The following is an 18,081-nucleotide window of genomic DNA, read 5'->3' on the forward strand; positions in this document are numbered from 1 at the left end:
TTGCACTCCAGCCTGGGGTAACAAGAGCGAAACTCCGTCTCAAAAAAAAAAAAAAAAAAAAAAAAAAAAAAGACAAACGCGAATAAACAAGTTGAAAAGGCACTGATTTGCCCCAGTATCTCATCCAATGCGACTGGATCCCTACCAAGCGTTCATTTAGTCCATGCTGCAGGATCCCTGAGAAGGAGCCCTCTCTGTTTTATGAAGCAGATTATTCTATTGAATTTTTTTGTTTGTTTTGAGACAGAGTTTCGCTCTTGTTGCCCAGACTGGAGTGCAATGGCACATTCTCGGCTCAGTGCCACCTCTGCCTCCTGGGTTCAAGTGATTCTCCTGTCTCAGCCTCCCAAGTAGCTGGGGTTACAGGCATGTGCCACCATGCCCGGCTAATTTTTTGTATTTTTAGTAGAGTCAGGGTTTCACCATGTTAGCCAGGATGGTCTCGATCTCTTGACCTCATGATCCACCTGCCTTGGCCTCCCAAAGTGCTGGAATTATAGGTGTGAGCCACCTTGCCCAGCCTCTACTGAATTTTTAGAGAGCAGAAACTGCCAGAAAGCCCTTTCTTCTGTTGAGGCCGGGGGCATCTTATACATTCTGATACATGTGGTACCAAACTATTATCACCTATCCTTAGAGAAAATAGGGAGGATAAAAAAGAAAGACATACAAGAAAAATAGACTAAGAAAGAAGGATGGGAAAATTGTAACAAATAGGACAATTTCATGGTGTGTTTCCAAAATTTATTCGTTCTCTCCTCATAATTTTTGCCATATTCAGCTATATTCATATTTTCTTAACAGCTTTATTGAAGTACAATTGATACTCAGTAAACTGCACAGGTTTAAAGTATACAGGTGGATGAGTTTTGACATGCATATATGCACATGAAATCATTACCATGATCAAAATGCTGAACATATTAATCAATTCAAAAAGTTTCTTTGTACCACTCTAGTGTCTGCCACACACATCCTCTGACTTTTATCTACAGACAGTAACAGGTCTTCTTTCTATCATTACAGAATAGTTTGCATTTTCCAGAATTTTATAGTAATGGACACATTCAATATGCACTCTCTTCATCTTTTTGTACTCTTCTGGTTTCATTAACTCGGTATAATTATTTTGAAATCCATCCATGTTGTTGTGTGTTAACAGTAATGTATTTCTTTTTGTGACTGAGACGTTTTCCATTGTATGGGTGTAGCACAATTTGTTTATCCATTTCTGTTGATGGACATTTGAGTTGTTTTCAATATTTGGCTGTTATATATACAGCTTCTATGAATGTCTTTGCCGGTCTTTATATAAACACATGCTTTCATTTCTCTTCTATATCTAGCAGTGAAAGGGCTGAGTCATTGGGTAGTTGCATATTTAACTTTTTAGAAAACTGTAAAACGGTTTTTCAAATTGACTTACCATAGTTCATTCCCACCAGCAATGTATGAGAGTTCCAGTTCCTCCATACACTTGCCAACACTTGCTGTGGTCAGTCTTTTTAATTTTAGCCATTCTAACAGGTGTTTATTGGTATCTGATTCTGGTTTCAATTTCATTTCCCTAATAACTAATGGTGTTGGGCACGTTTTCATGGGTTTGTTTACTATCCATATTATCATTTTTGGTAAAATGTCTCTTCAAATCTGTTGTCCAGTATTAAGTTGCTGGTTTTCTTATTGTTTGAGTTTTTAATTTATTGTAAAGACGAGTCATTTAGCAGATATGAGATTTTCAAGTATTTTACCCAGTTTGTGACTTCAAAAAAAATTCTCTTACAAGCATCTTTCTAAGAGCAGAAGTTCTTAATTTTGATGAAGCTCGATTTATCTACTTTTTATCTTTTATGAGTTGTGCTTTTTGTGTTGTGTCTAAAAAGTCTTTGTCTAACCCAGAGCTACAAAAAAGAATCACTTGAATGTATGTTTTCTTCCAGAAACTTTACAGTTTTGTGTTTTACATGTAAGTCTTTGATCCATGTTGGATGAAGTTTTGTATCTAGGATGAGATCCAGATCAAAGGGTTTGTACATTTGTGCTTACAGATAGTAAGGTTTCCAACACCATTTGTTGAAAAAAAACAAAGCAAAACAAAACAAAAAACCCTGCAGTTTCCAGACATTGTCCCCTCTCATCTTTTTGGACGCTCCTTCCTCAGCCTGTGATCATTTCCTCCCGTGCATCACTGGGCAGGCTCCTTTATACACAGTCAATTATCTGGAATTCTGTCTGTGTAGCTCTTTTCTCTCTTAGACTTCCCTGTGAACTCTAGCTACCTTGGCTTCCCTGGCTTCCCAAATCTGGCTCTGGAATCAGGAAAACCACCCCTCAGCTCTGCCTGCATTCCCTAACACTGCATCATGATCTAGAAACATTCTCCAGGTAATAAGAGCTCAGGGAGTCACAGGGTCCACATCATTTGTTTCTCATCACTTAGGGATCCTTATTCTTCATTGCCTTGTGCCCAAAATCTTGAGTACTATTGCTTCATATGTATATTCACATTTTTGACTCTTTCAGGCAGGAGGCTAAATTTGGTCCTTGTTACTTTATCTTTTTGTATTTTTAGTAGAGAGGGGGTTTTGCCATCTTGGCCAGTCTGTTCTTGAACTCCTGACCTTGTGATCTACCTGCCTCAGCATCTCAAAGTGCTGGTAATATGGGCATGAGCCATGGTGCCTGGCCTGTTGTACGGATTATTTTGTCACCCAGATGTTAGGCCTAGTATACATTAATTATTTTTCCCAATCTTCTCCCTCCTCCCACCCTCCACCCTCTGCTAGGCCCCAGTGTCTGCTGCTTCCATCTATGGTTCCATGTGTAAACATCACACTATTAACATTTTTAAATGTGTATCTGTGTATCCCCCCAAATTATTATGCTTACTTTATGAGTACCCCACCACAGATTGGGCAAAACCAGCTTTAAGTACTCAGTTCGGCTGCCCTGCCTCATTCACCTCCCTCTACCAGTGCATACCATGAGCACAGAAAACTTTCCGGGAGGCCAGTGATTCGCTTGTTACTTATTTGTTTTCTAGACGTTAAGAAAAAGGAAACGCTTATACATGAAAATCATGCATACATCTGTAGAAAACCTCATCTTTGTTGTGTTCCAGAGCTTTAAAAGCAAGCAGCATATCTGCCGGAGCATCCTCTCACGCCTCCTTCAGAGCCTGGAGCCCACCTTGACTGGTGCCCACACCTGGCAGGAAAGGTGAAGGTCCTCTGTGTCTCTTCCTCCTCTGCTCTGCTGGTCACCAGCTGGTGGGTGTGTCAGCTGGACCTGCAAACATTCAGGAGGCTGGTGGTGACCGCTACAGCTCTGCATAGTTGGGGATTTGAGGATGTGGAAGGAAATTGCTTAACTCTGGTGGAATCAAACCAATTAATCGCTATTTGGGCTTTCAATTAAAAACAGAACAGCACATCTTATCCTCCTTTTTTACAAAGCTTCACTTATGTCCTACATTTGTGTTACAGACAGGAAGTTGGGGGCTGCAGAAAGTAAATCTGGGTATGCTAGATATACGCCCCCACAAGGAGGATCAGTGCCCAATGATAAGACTTCCTACTTCGTCCTGCCAACTCCCAGGAAGGGTTTACTGCCTTGCAAAGCAGTTCTAACTTCTTCAAAACAAGCTCTCAGGAAAGGGCCAGAGAGTAGCTCTTAGTTAATCATTGATTTTACTGCACTGATACCAGGGATCACAGGTACAAATAGCCTGTAGGACCAGATTCAGAAAAAGCCACGTCACAAAGACTCTTGGCATTTGACATGCACAACAGCATTAGAGATCAAAGGGACTCTGGGTCTGTAGGAGTGGAAAGGGTATGACCTGTCTAAAGATGACCCCCAAGTGCCTGCTGTTTGTTTGTCCATTTGTTTTGAGATGGAGTCTCACTCTATCACATAGGCTGGAGTCATGTGGCATGATCTTGGCTCAATGTAACCTTGCCTCCCCAGTTCAAGTGATTCTTCTGCCTCAGCCTCCCAAATAGCTGGGTTTACAGGTGCCTGCCACCACACCCAGCTAATTTTTGTATTTTTAGTAGAGACAGCATTGCGCCATGTTGGCCAGCCTGGTCTCAAACTTGTGACCTCAGGTGATCCACCCACCTTGGCCTTCCAAAGTGCTGGGATTACAGGCATGAACTACCACACCAGGCTGCCAGCTGGTTTTGATATATATATGTTCTAAGTCTTCCAATTTGTAAAATAATCTGGAGATACAGATTTTCTTTTCCCATGAGAAATTTCCTGGTAGTTTAAGTAACTTTAGAAACAGAAATAGGAAGGACACGGAAGAATTTAAAAAGCAAAAATCAGTGGACTGAACCATAGGTCACCATTGGACAGAATTTTGGCATTACATTTATCACAGGACTCCATATTGTAGAACTTCTCTGCCACTGTTGTATAAAGAAGTTGATTCCTCTTTACCAATTGGACAGGGTTATACAGAAGTCAAGAGAGTGAGAGATGGAAGAAATAGATTAGATTGTAGTAAAGTTCTGCTTTTTTGGTAAAGAAAAAAACTGGTTCAATATCTGCAGTTTCAAAAAGTTTAGCCTACGTTCCTCAAAACATTGAAAATGGAATTGCCAGATGATTTAGCAATTTACTTCTGAGTATATACCCAAAAGGATGGAAAAAACAGGATCTCAAATAAATATTTGTACATCCGTGTTTATGGCAGCATTGTTCAGCGTATTAGGCTGTTCTTGCATTGCTATAAGGGAATACCTAAGACTGAGTAAGTTATAAGAAAAGAGGTTAAATCAGCTCATGGTTCTGTAAGGTGTGCAGGAAGCCTAGTAGCATCTGCTTCCAGAGAGGCCTCAAGAAGCTTCCAGTCATGGTGGAAGGCAAATGAGGAGCAACCACATTTTATGATGCAAGTAGGAGCAAGGAGGAGGGGAGGTGCCAAACACTTTTAAATGATCAAATGTCATAAAAACATGCTCACTATCACAAGGGTAGTACCAAGGGGGATGGTGCTAAACCATCCCAGAGAAATCCACTCCCATGATCCAATCAATCACCTCCCACCAAGCCCCACCTCCAACATTGAGGATGACATTTCCATATGAGATTTGGGCAGGGACACACACTCAAACTCTATCATTCATTAAGAGCTAAGATGTAAAAGCAACCCAATGTCCACTGATGAGTGAACAGACAAACAAAATGTGGTACATCCATCCAATAGAATATTATTCAGCTGTAAAAAAGAAGCAAATTCTGACACATGGATGAACCTTGAGGAAACTGTGCTAAATGAGATAAACCAGAAACAAAAAAAGACAAATAGTACACGATTCCACTTATATAAGGTATTCAGAATAATAGAAACCATAGAAACAGAAAGTAAAGCAGTGGTTGCCAGAGGCTGGTGGGGAGGAGGGAATGGGGAGTTGCTGTTTAATGGGTACACAGTTTCAGTTTTACAAGATGAAAAGAGTTCTGGAGATGGATGGTGGTGATAAACATACAGCACTACAAATGTATTTAATACCACTGAACTGTGTACTTAACATGGGTAAGATGGCAAATTTTATGCTATGTGTATTCTACTGCAATTTTAAATAACTGAGGAATAAAAAGTTCAGCCTGTTAGAGTTGTTGACAAATATAATGACTATTCACATAGTCCTATGATCTAGAGTTACAATTCTTGATGTTTCGTGGCAGGGGATAGAGTATTAAGCAAGGAAAGCTAATTGCTGTTACGTTTAAAGTGGCTCAAGCATAGTAAGAGTTTGTGTCTCACTCACTTACATAGTGCAGGGCAGTTCCAGATTACCAAGGGATCTGCTCAACATACAGTTCAGGAACCAAGGCTGAAAGACAGATTCTGCTCCCTTCAATACTCAGCTTTCAAAGTCACCCCCTGTGTCAATATCCAGCAGCAGCAGAAGAAAGGATATGGGAGGTTTCTATGGACCAGGTCTGGGAGTGGCTGGCATCATTTTTGCTCACATTTCACTTCCAGGGGAGCTAGAAAATTTAGTCTCATGGTGTGCCAAGAAGGAAGAGAAAACGGATTGGTGACCAGCTGGCAATCTGTGACACATAAAGAGGGGCCCATTGTAAGCTGTCTGTGAGGTTAAAATGTGGGAGATAATGCACACCAGCTTCAGGAGATGTCACTGGCTTCGATACTTCAGAATTCAAGGGAAGATTTGGGGAAAACAGTTTTCCAGGGGACTCATCAAATTCAGATTTGGGAGAAATTTTTGGGCCATTTTGTAAATCAGCTTTACCAGTGGTTGGTAGAAAGAACATGGACTCTGCTACCATCTGGGTCTGTGATCCTGGAGAAGTTTTAACTATCTAAGACTAATATTTCCTTTCTACCAAATGGAAATTAAAATATATAATTATCAGCATTGTTCTAAGAATTTGAGGCAATTTGTTATATACCTGTGGTATACAACTTTTGTAACAATGTTACTTTTGTAACAACACAGCTGTTACAAAATCCAGCCAAATGTATTACCCAGTCTCTGTTAAAAGCATCTCCATGAGCAGAGAACTCAGTGCCTCCAATGTCTATGCAGACCTGACAACCAGAAATCTTTGTCTTAAACAAAATCAGTTTCCCATTGAACCATACTTCTATCCAACAAAACTACACAGAACAAAGTGAATCATTCTTCCTCATGCCAGTTCCTCAGACACTAGAAAGCAGCACTCCTACTTACTGTAAATCTGCTCTTCCCGTTTCTTCAACTTTGAATTTCTCACCAATCATGTTGCTCTTATCTGAACACCTCCACTTTGTCTTTATGTCTCTTGAAAAGCAATTCACAGATGAGAATACTACACCCCAAGTAAGACTGGCCCAGCACAGAGTATGATAGTAGCATTCCTCCGTTTGTTTAAGAAATGCATTTGTCGGAATTAGGATATCAGTTATGCTGCCATAACAAACATACTTTAAAATGTAATTGTTCAAATAAGAGAGAAATATCTTTTTCTCTTATGTAACAGTTCAGAGATAGGCAGATGGTCCAGGGCAGACATGTGGCTTATTCAAACACCAAAGTTTCTTTTACTTTCAAGCTTTTCTGTCCTCTAGGATGTTGTTGTCTGTATGGTGATATCTGGCCTGCCAATGCTACATCCAAGTTCCAGTCGACCCTATAGGGAAGAAGAAGGAGAAGAAGTGGAATGGCATCTTTTTATGGCAGTGAACACAAGCTGTGCCCATCACTCGTCACTTCTGCTCACCTCCCATTAGTGAGAGCTTAGTCACATGATCATAGCCAGCTGCAAGGGAGACGGGGGGTGTCAATCTTACTTCGGAGGTCAGGAGAAGACAGTGGAACAATGTACTCTGCTAAACTAGCAGTGGGTTCCGTTACTAGGGACTAGTGGAAAATGGACACAGGACAACTGACTAAGCGTCTCTGCTATGAGAAACTTGCAAAAAATTTTAAAAAGACAGAAGCTCCCCCCACCTTCAATTAAAAGACATTAGGAATTGCTAGCAAGAATAGGAAAACTGCTATGACGAAATGTAGGGAAAGAATAAGAGGATATCTACGGCTCTGCCACATAGCAAGCTAGAAGGTAACACGATAGACACATGGTTAAACCAATTCAATTGCTGTAGTTGTTGCCTAGAAAATAAATGACTAAATTTGGTGGATGCTTTAACCAGAAATCGGAGTTACAAGTTTTAATTGTTTAAAGTGCTAGGTATTACAATTATGAACCAATATAGTGGAAATAGCCTTTCCTAGAAAAAAAAAAAGTGAGAAACCTCTGTGAAATGAGAAATGTTACTCTCTTTCCTGTTCTCCGAGGAAGAGTGGGATTGACTGAACTAAACAGGACTTTCCCAACTCCAGGTTCAGTTATCCTATTCTCAGAGGAACAGGCAGCTTAATCCGCAAGTTCTCAAAATGCCAATAAATGAAAAAGCAAACAAATTGGGGGAAACAGACATTTTCAACTTGGAGTGGGGTAGAAATAATTACCGTGAAATATGTAAATGCCTAGTTTGGTTTCTGGTGGTTTCTTGGGGTTTTAAGATTTCATTGTCATGATTCATTGGCCACAAATCATTGAAAATACCAAGAAGTAGAATATGCTTTTGCCTAAATGTATACATGCCCCTCAGCTTTTAGTAGGACTCAAATATTGACATTTGGAAGGAGGAATTTTTTTTCTCACATGCTAACAACAATCAACCCCAGTATCACTGTTGAAAAACACAACCATATGCCCTGCGGAATGTTAGTCAATTAGGCAACACTGTCATTTCATTAAAAAGAATTTTATGCTCACGTATTTCATTGTGTTTATAGAAGAGAAATCAATGCTAAAGTGACCACATTTTACCTTCTCCATTATGAAATTACAGTTGATGATTAGTACACTATCAAGAAGCAATGTCTGAGAACGTGCAATGTGCTGGACTGGAAGACAGAGCTAAGCTGGGTTCTACCCAGCAGCCTAATGTGCTGCTAAAATTTCCCTGGGTAAACTTTCTGTTAGAATCACTTTCAGAAAAGAATAGAGGTTTTTTTTAAATATGAAATCATACCGTGGAATGGGAAAGTCCCCATTCTTGAGCAAGAGGATCTCAAGAAAAAGGTTTTGAAATTTTAAAATTAATGTAAAGGTAACCACTCAAGGAGAGTTTAGTTTGGTTCTCTCGGCATCTGCTCTGTGGGATTTCTTTCTTTCTTCCCCAGAGGTAATTCTAAATAACCTCCTTCTAGAACTAGGCTTTGAAGTCCTCTGCACACCTGTGTAGATTATAAAGCAGAGAGGCATAGATCTTCCACACCCAAACTCTAAATTCACAATACAACATGACAGTTAAAACATGCCCTCTAGCATCTTGTTTAAAAGTTAAACCCAAGCTTGATATAATCTCCTGAAGTGGTTAACCCTTGCCCAGATTGAGCACATACTTCCCGAGCTGGAGAAAGAGAATAGACTCTCTTTATATGTAACTCCTTCTTCAGAAGCATACACACAATCTGGGTAAACAGGCTTTTGTGATGTCTCAGAACACTACAGAGTTTTTTTTGTCTGTCCCTCACTTTTTGCTCAGGGGGCAAGTGTGACAAAATGTGTACTTTTGATAGGCTCCTCCAGCTCTTTGGCTTCTTGGGTTTTGAATTAACATGTTATCGACACTACTGGGAAATGAACGAAGGGGTAACTTCTTTTTCTAACCTTGCCTGAGTCATGGCCTTTATCCCATTCTCTTCCTTCAGCATTGCAGACCGGTGTGTTTCCTGATGCAAGGATGGGACTTCAGGGTTACAGGGAGGGTGCAAGAGGCTGGCACTGGAGAAGTCAAGACAAAATGTGAGTGTCTAGATTGGGGTGGGACCAGGAGTATGAGAAGCAGGTGGTCCAAGAGCTGGCCATGCTGGCCAGGCACACACGGAAAGAATAGCAAGGAGAAGTTGACTCTGAGCCACATGTTTGCCCATGGGCAGGAAGCTCCTGCTTGCTTCCAAGTGGGGTGGGACCAGACCGTGAGCTCCGCCAGCCCAGGCCATGCAGGTGCAGGCAGGGAAGTGGCTGCACCTGGCTCAGGTGGGTGTGTAGGTGGAAACTACAGGCAGGCACCTGGTTTCTGGCTACAGATCTGGGTTCTGATTCAATGCCACTCCCTGACCTCATGAATGATGAACTCCCTGGCTCCTTCCTTGGACTCCAAGGATTCTTCTTCCCAGCTCATTTTTCAGTCTGACTCTGACCTTGTGGCTTCAGCTTGGCCATGGTTCCTGGACTGGTTCAAACTTCACCCTGTGTCTAAGATCAATCCTCCTGGTCCTGATAGGGCTGGTAAGAACCCTATCCCCTTGTTGGCTGTGAAAGAAGCAGAGTTTTCTCTTTGGGACCCAGTCCTGCTATTTTCAACTTCTAGTTAAAATGAACTTCTAGACAACAGATATTAACTTGTTACTAAGAATTTTTTTTTAATCTTTATTCCAGTCCATTCTTTCAGTCCCTGGTTCTGGCCTTGATGCATAGGAAGAAATCATGATATGCAGGAGATTTGGTCAGGATCCTCAATCTTGGAATCTCCAGTCAAATCAGACCACAAAAGACCCCCAGCAGACACCTTTCTCTGTGACCCTGGTCCTTCTCTGTCCTCCTCCCGTGAGCTGGATTGGACATAGATGAGGCTGCTGACCCTCACACGAAGGCAGCGTAAGAGGCTTCTCTAAGCTTCCTTCTTCCTGATCCCCAGGTTTAAGGAGCAACCCCTCTACCCCACACCACGCCGCCCACCCAATGGGAGGTTGCTGCCAGCCTGTCTCACTGCACCTGCCCCAAGACATGGACTCAAACAAGAACTAGTGAAGAGAGAACCAAATTATGTCACATACTATTTTTGCTTATAAATTCTATTCCCTCTTACCATTATGTTTTATTCCCTAAATACTAAAATCTTACAGAATCCATTCTTTCTCATGCTCATTTCAGTTTCCCAACTTTGTGAGCACCATTTCTCTTCCCAGGAAAAACAAACAAATAAACATTCATACAAACAATTTGCAAACAATTTCTGGATGCTCAGGGATCCCTGAAGCCCCTCCATGAACCCCAGCTGAAGACCCTGCCCTTGAGGTTAATATGTGCCTTCTGACCTCGAGGAACTGACTTTTAGACACTTTCACCAGGCCTTTTTGGATCATCCATTTTGATCCAAAACAATATTCCAACACGTTCTCCTGGCCGTGTGCAGCTCCTCTTTCCATTCCCTCTTCATCCAATCACACCTGTGTTGTCTTCATCAAGATTACCTTCCTTATTCACATTGCTCCTCCTGGGCTGCATCTTCTACTCTAGACCTTTCTAGGAGACATGTTAGTAGGGGAAATCCCAGTTTTACTATGTGAAAATATCTTACAAGTACATATGAACTAATACTTTATGTGTGTATATATAGTATTAGTTCAGGAACAATGGCCAAGCTGAAGTATATATAGTATTAGTTCATACACACACACACACACACACACACACACACACACAGTATTAGTTCATATATATACACATATACAGGTAGTATTAGTTCATACATACATACACACATAGTACTAGTTCATATATATACACAGATACATGTAGTATTAGTTCATATATATATATACACACATATATGTATTATTATTTCATATATATATATACACACACATACATATAGTATTAGTTCATGTGTACTTGTAAGACATTTTCACACAATAAAACTGGGATTTCCCCTACTGACATGTGGTAATAAATATAGTAAATTACTATACAACACTATATGTAGTAGTCATATAGTATTATACAGCATCATAAAGTATTATTATACAATTAAAAAATATATAGTATACATATAGTAGTATTATGAAATACACACACACAGTATTAGTTCATATATATACACATATACATGTAGTATTAGTTCATATATACATACATAGTACTAGCTCATATATATACACATATACATGTAGTATTAGTTCATATATATACACACATACATGTATTATTCGTTCATATATATATATACACACACATACATATAGTATTAGTTCATGTGTACTTGTAAGACATTTTCACACAATAAAACTGGGATTTCCCCTACTGACATGTAGTAATAAATATAGTAAATTACTACACAACACTATATATAGTAGTCATATAGTATTATACAGCATCATAAAGTATTATTATACAATTAAAAAATATATAGTATACATATAGTAGTAGTATATAATACACACATACACAGACACATACATACATATAGTATTAGTTCATTCTTACACTGCTACAAAGATACTGTCCAAGACTGGGTAATTTATAAAGGAAAGAGGTTTAATTGACTCACAGTTCCAAATGGAGGAAAGAGGTTTAATTGACTCACAGTTCCAAATGGCTGGGGAGGCCTCAGGAAACTTACGATCATGGCAGAAGGCAAAGGGGAGGCAAGGATCTTCTTCACTTGGCGGCAGGAGAGAAAAGTACAAGCAGAGGATGTGCCAGACGCTTATAAAACCATCAGATCTTGTGAGCGCTCACTCATGAGAACAGCACGGGGTAACCATCCCCATGATCCAATCGCCTGTCTCCCTCAGCACGTGGAGGTTACAGGTCCTGCCCTCAACACGTGGGGATTACAATTGGAGACGAAATTTGGGTGGGACCACAGAGCCAAACCATATCATACATACATGATCAAATAACCCTTGAGGACCTCTACCACAGCCTTGGAAAGGCCTATATAAGTAAGGGGCCCAAAGCTCCAGCTTCATTCACTCACTCCACAGCAAATCCATCTCTGTATATGAGCCTGTAAGAGGCAATCCCAACTGGCCCACCAGAAGGATTTTGTGCTCAGAGAGTCACCATCTATTTAGATATATTTTTGCATGCAGCTCAGAGCTCCTGTAGCTTCTTTTTCTCAGAAAATCTGATTAATTAGATTTTTAATTAATGCCTCTTCACATAATTAAGAAGAATCCCTTGGAGAAAAACCCCAACTAAATATTCTTTCTTTTATAATTTCTCTGTCCCTAGTAGCAGCGGAAAAGATGAGACAAGGAATGTGGTATGTGTTAGCTTTCATTCTCCCATGAGGTTATAAAGAAAATGTCAGAATGGCAGAATCAGTTCCAGCGTTTCCCTTATAAAACGTTCTCCTTTAGGCTCCCTGTCACTAGGATTCTGTCTCATTTTTATGATTTAATTCATTTTAATTCAGTAATATTTACTGAGCAGCTACTGTGTGCTGGGCACTGTTACAGGCACTCTGGAGACTCAAAGAAGGTAACTACCTGTTACTGCCCTCCAGGGAATCCCAATCTTAGGAGGGCAGCAAAGTGCAAAGGTAATTGGTCCAAACAGCAACAATGGAGGATAATAAAGAAATGACCATCAATGCAGCCTGAAATGGACTCTGGTGACAGTTCCCGGTAAGAATCCCAAAGCTATATTGAATACTCACACGTCATCAGGAACTAGGCACGGTGGTAGACATGTTACATTATTTCTAATTCTCACAATTGAGGGTAGAGGTCAATGAAGCGATGAGGACCCTGTCCATGATGCCTTCACCTAGCTGAATTCCCTCACAACATCTTTTGATAGCGCCCATTAGTTGCCTGTCATTATACACATCCTCTGTTCAATGCCTTTCCCACAGTAGGTTCCATCAGAGAAGGGATTGTGTGCCTGCTTTGTTCACCACTGTAGCACAGCATTTAGCACAGACTAGCGTGAAGTAACTATTTGGTGAATGAATTGATGGGGCTTGGGGGAAGGAGGAAAGAAGGAGAAAGGGAGGGAGCAAAAAAGAGGAAGGAAGGGAGGGAAGGAAGGAGGAATCATAAACATATCAAAGCCACAAATCTACCCTAGGGCTGACTCCCTTGAAAGTGCATACGCTTTCTCCTCTCCCAGACTAACCTTCAGGATATTGGAGTGCGTGCCCAGGCCTCAAGATGATTTCTGGGAAGAAAAATGCTCACCCGTGTGTATCTGGGAATGCTGAAAGCCATTCTTCTTCCGTGATTGCTGCCCCTTGTGTATAATTATGTGCCAGTGGGAGCAAGCTGTCCAGGCCACACAGAGCAGCACTCACAGCATCTTGAGTTCCCACACTACCCATCCAGCCACTCTAATCTCCCAGTGCTAGGGATGATTCAGTCTCCATTTTCCCCTGCATGGGGCCTCCAGAGAGACACTGAGGCCCTGGCTACCCAGCTGAATGTGGAAGACATCCTTGTCCTTTTTGTCCAGCCAAATCAAGATTGGCAATCCTCTGAAGAAATTTTTACCAACAAAACTAAGAAAGGAAAGAATTAAAAAAACGGTTTCCCAAGAGACTGTTGACGAGCTCACTGCGTATATGTTGCTAAGCCATACTTACCTGAACTGAGATTGATATCACAGCTTACAAGATAAACGCTCACGTTTTGTCCCTTTACCTTGCCTATCTGGGATGGATGCTGAAGTTGTTTTTTTTTTTCTCCAAAGTAGATGTGGCTTGATAAGAATTTCCTATCCGGTGAGAGCCCAAGTCTGTCTCAGAACTACTTCCTGGTCCCCTGCTCACTTTAAACTCTCTTCTCTGGCCCTGAGCTAAGTCCTCTCATTTGCCATCAGGGCCAGCTTCATGGGCATTTGACCAGTGCCATTGCACACAGCCCCATGCTCAGAAGGGCCTGGGGCTTGGGTTTTAATGCTCTACAGTCACTATGTTAAAATTCTTAAAAGTTTTATTGATGGCTTACGCCTGTTATCCCAGAACTTTGGGAGGCCGAGACAGGCAAATCACAAGGACAAGAGTTTGAGACAATCTTGGCCAACATGGTGAAAGCCCGTCTCTTACCCAAGTTTTGTGGCACATGCCTGTAGTCCCTGCTACTTGGGAGGCTGAGACAGGAGAATCGCTTAATCCGGGGGTGGAGGGTAGGTGGAAAGTGCGGGCGGAGGTTGCAGTGAGCTGAGATAGCACCACTGCACTCCAGCCTGTCCACCGTGGGGGCGGGGGGTAGATCTGTGGGAAGGGGAGATGTCTGCCTCTACCTGCCTGTTCCTGGCCAGGGATGATGTGTTGGCCTGGTTGTGGCTGGGAGGAAGAACCTGGGAACGGGTGGGCCAAGTGTGTATGTGTTCCAAGTGAGGGGACAGGTAACTGACAGTCAGTAACTGCCCTAATAAAAGTGTCCCTGTGTGTAACACATCAACAAAACACAAACAAACAAACAAACAAAAACATTATGACAGATTGACAGAGAGAACTTGGAAGAAAAATGTCTTATATTTTAATATCTTTAACCCATCTTTTGTCACGCTCTTTGAACAAGAGGTCTTGCATTTTTATTTTGCATTGGATCCTACGAATTATGTAGCTGGTCCTGCTTGTAACACCCTTCTTGTCATGATATTTGCTCCTTGGAGTGAAAAAACACTGTCCTATCTTGACCTCAAGAAGTCTTCCCTATTGAGTTTCAGGCCAGTGTTTAGTGACCACGTGGCAGCCTCCGTGACCCACCACACCTTGTGGACTCTATGATGCTAAATTAACTCTAGGCATTGACCTTGTCCATGACAAGTCCATACTTTTCTCTAGCCCTGTTGGATTTGCCAGAACAAATGTCCTGGCCTGAAGTGGTTATTAATCTAATTTCTACTCTTCAGAGGGAGGCAGCTTTTTCCCATAGTATTCTAAGCTGGAATCTTGGTTTGGTCATTCACATGGCAGCACAGGCTTGTTTTGACTGTCCTCTGTGTTCCAGAACCTGACTGCACTACATCATCCTCTCTGTCTGCCAGAGGACTTTCCATCTCTTCATTTTTAAAGTCTCTTCTCCAGGATCTGCTCCTTTTACTTCCTCTGTCTTTTCTGAAAGAAGCCTCTAATGAGCTGCTCATTGGAAGAGCAGACATGACTGGCATTCCTTCACCCAATGAATGGCCAACACCTTCCTGCCTGGGTTAGTAGCTCTGTCCCCTTCTCCAGCATCCTCTCCCTCATTTCCTATCCTGGATTCTCTTCTCAGATCCCATCACTATAGGATTTAACAGTAAAGATGTGGCCAAGCATGGTGGCTCACACCTGTAATCCCAGCACTTTGGGAGGCCAAGGTGATTGGATCACCTGAGGTCAGGAGATTGAGACCAGCCTGACCAACATGGGGAAACCCCATCTCTATTAAAACACAAAAATTAGCTGTGTGTGGTGGCGGGTGCCTGTAATCCCAGCTACTTGGGAGGCTGAGGCAGGAGAATCGCTTGAACCCCAGGAAGCAGAGGTTGCAGTGAGCTGAGATCGTGCCACTGCACTCCAGCCTGGGCCAGAGTGAAACTTGTCTCAAAAAATAAAAAAATAGTAAAGACACTTCAATACATATTAACTGCTACAGCTCTAATTTTCACAAAGGATAAGGAAATAACATCACAACTAAATGAGAAGTAAAATTTAACTTCTTACACTGTTCTACAAATTATATGCAGTATACATTATACATATATAAATGGTATATATACATATAAAACATTTCTTATACTGTTAATATACTCATTTAATCATTATAAAAATTCTATGAAGTAGGTAGTCTCAGTCCCATTTTTCATATAAGAAAAATGGAGGCACAGAACAATAAAATCACTTGTTCGAGGTCATAGAACCAGTAAGTGGTAGAGCCAGGATTCAAACCTAGATCTAGTCATGCCCTCAATCCACACACTTCAGGTAGAAGAGTTCGGAGGAGAAATAGCTGAGAGCTAGCATGGGCAGGGAAGGTGTCCTGGCAAGGGAGTGACCCAAACAAGACATGAGGGGATAGACGGCTTTAGAAAGAAAAGAAGAGAGAGAGAGAGCACACGAGCTATTGAATTGGAAACTCTGAAGGTGGCCCAGCCATCTGTGTTTTAACAAGCCTTGATTCTGATGCATACTCAAGTTTGAGAACCAATGAATTAATTCATGCACATCAAATGCTTAGAGAACTGTACCTGGCACATACTGCTGCTCCATCCGTGTTAAATATTATTATTAGCTGTAGGGCCTACAGATCTTCATCTGTGGATCTGACTCCACCCAGGTCCTGCCCTGGTCTCCTGAGACCCTTAGGGGTCTCCACCTTGGCAGTGTGGATTGTCTGCTTTCAAGCACGTCTCTGCAGGCCTTCTGCAATCTCCCCTGACCAGTTTGCCTTGCACAGGGAGACTCTGACCCAGCTGCCTGCTAGGCCTGAAGTCTGCCCTGAAGCATCGCCTACTGGGTAGGGCCCACACCCTTCCCGGGTCTTGTCTTGGCAGAAGACACCTTCCTTGGAGCGAAGCTGGTGCTTGCCTAAGGCTTTGCCTGTGAAAATGCCTCCGGGTGCCTTAAACCACCCTCTCAGCCCTACGGAAGAACTCAGAGCCTGAACCACTGCCCCCCAAACCACTCTTTCTTTATGTACCCAAAGAGATTTTGCATAAACTAAATATAATAGATGGATGTGTATGTTATTCTTTTAGCTATAAGCTATTTTCCCTTATCTTCGGGGGATATGTTCCATGATTTCCAGTGGTTGCCTGAAACCACAGGTAATAAATACTAAACCCTATATATACTGTTTTTTCCTATACATACATAAAGTTCAATTTATAAATTAGGCACAGTAAGAGATGAACAATGGCTGATAATAAAATAGAACAATTACAACATGTCAGCATCACTACTCTTGTGCTTTGGGGCCATCGTTAAGTTAAATAAGGGTTACTTGAACACAGGCCCTCTGACACCAGGTAGTTGATCTGATAACTGAGATGGCTGCTGATTGACTAACGGGTGGGTAGCATAGACAGCATGGATACACTGGGCAAAGCTATGACTCACTTCCCAGGCAGGAGGGAGAAGGATGGCGAGAGATTTCAACGTGCTACTCAGAGCAGTGTGCAATTTAAAACTTCAGAACTGTTTATTTCTGGAATTTTCTGTTGAATATTTTTGGATCGTGGTTGATTGCAGGTAAATGGCCAACTTGATGCCTCCCCAAATATAGTGACCCCCTCACCCCCACCATCTTCAGAAAACAAAACTGCAAATAAGGGAGGACTATTGTATTTGGGGAGCCGTAAAGTTGGACGATTTTATCTACAGGGTCCATTGAATTAGATATTGCCAACTATTTACTTGAAACAAAAACGGTATTAACTGTTTCATTTAAAATGTGTGCAGCATCACTTTGCTGCCTGCGTGATAATGACGACGTGAACATGCCTCATTGATTTGGACCACAGGCAACTGGGACCAATAGGAACTTGGCAATATCTAGAGACCCATTTCCTGGACCCTCCTGCTGTGGGGCAGGGGACCTCGCCTATGGGGTTTATTTAGAGTGTTCCAGAGACAGAATGCTGGAAGAACAGACTAACCAATTTAAATCAGGGCTAGATGCAAGGCCACCTTCACCGTCCCCGTTTGGAAATGTTTAATCATTTTTGAACAAGGAGTGTGGCATGTTTAGCTCACAGGGCTCCGCGAATTAGTAGCTAAGATGGTCCTGCTAAGATGTCTGTGTTAGAGAGGGGGCAGCAAAAGAATAAAGTAAC

General features: G+C 41.7%; 1 long non-coding RNA gene across 1 annotated transcript in view; it reads right to left on the reverse strand.

Moving 5' to 3' along the window:
• Positions 1 to 730: 730 nt before the first annotated feature.
• LOC141583983 (uncharacterized) overlaps positions 731 to 18,081 on the reverse strand; it is a 41,555-nt gene continuing 24,204 nt past the window's right edge. The window contains exons 3-4 of the long non-coding RNA XR_012516820.1: positions 6,711 to 7,149; positions 731 to 3,288 (exon numbers count right to left, since the gene is read on the reverse strand). This is a non-coding gene — a long non-coding RNA (uncharacterized LOC141583983). The remainder of the gene's footprint in view (positions 3,289 to 6,710; positions 7,150 to 18,081) is intronic.

Source organism: Saimiri boliviensis, chromosome 3, assembly GCF_048565385.1.
Source record: "Saimiri boliviensis isolate mSaiBol1 chromosome 3, mSaiBol1.pri, whole genome shotgun sequence".
In the NCBI taxonomy this organism is placed as follows: domain Eukaryota; kingdom Metazoa; phylum Chordata; class Mammalia; order Primates; family Cebidae; genus Saimiri; species Saimiri boliviensis.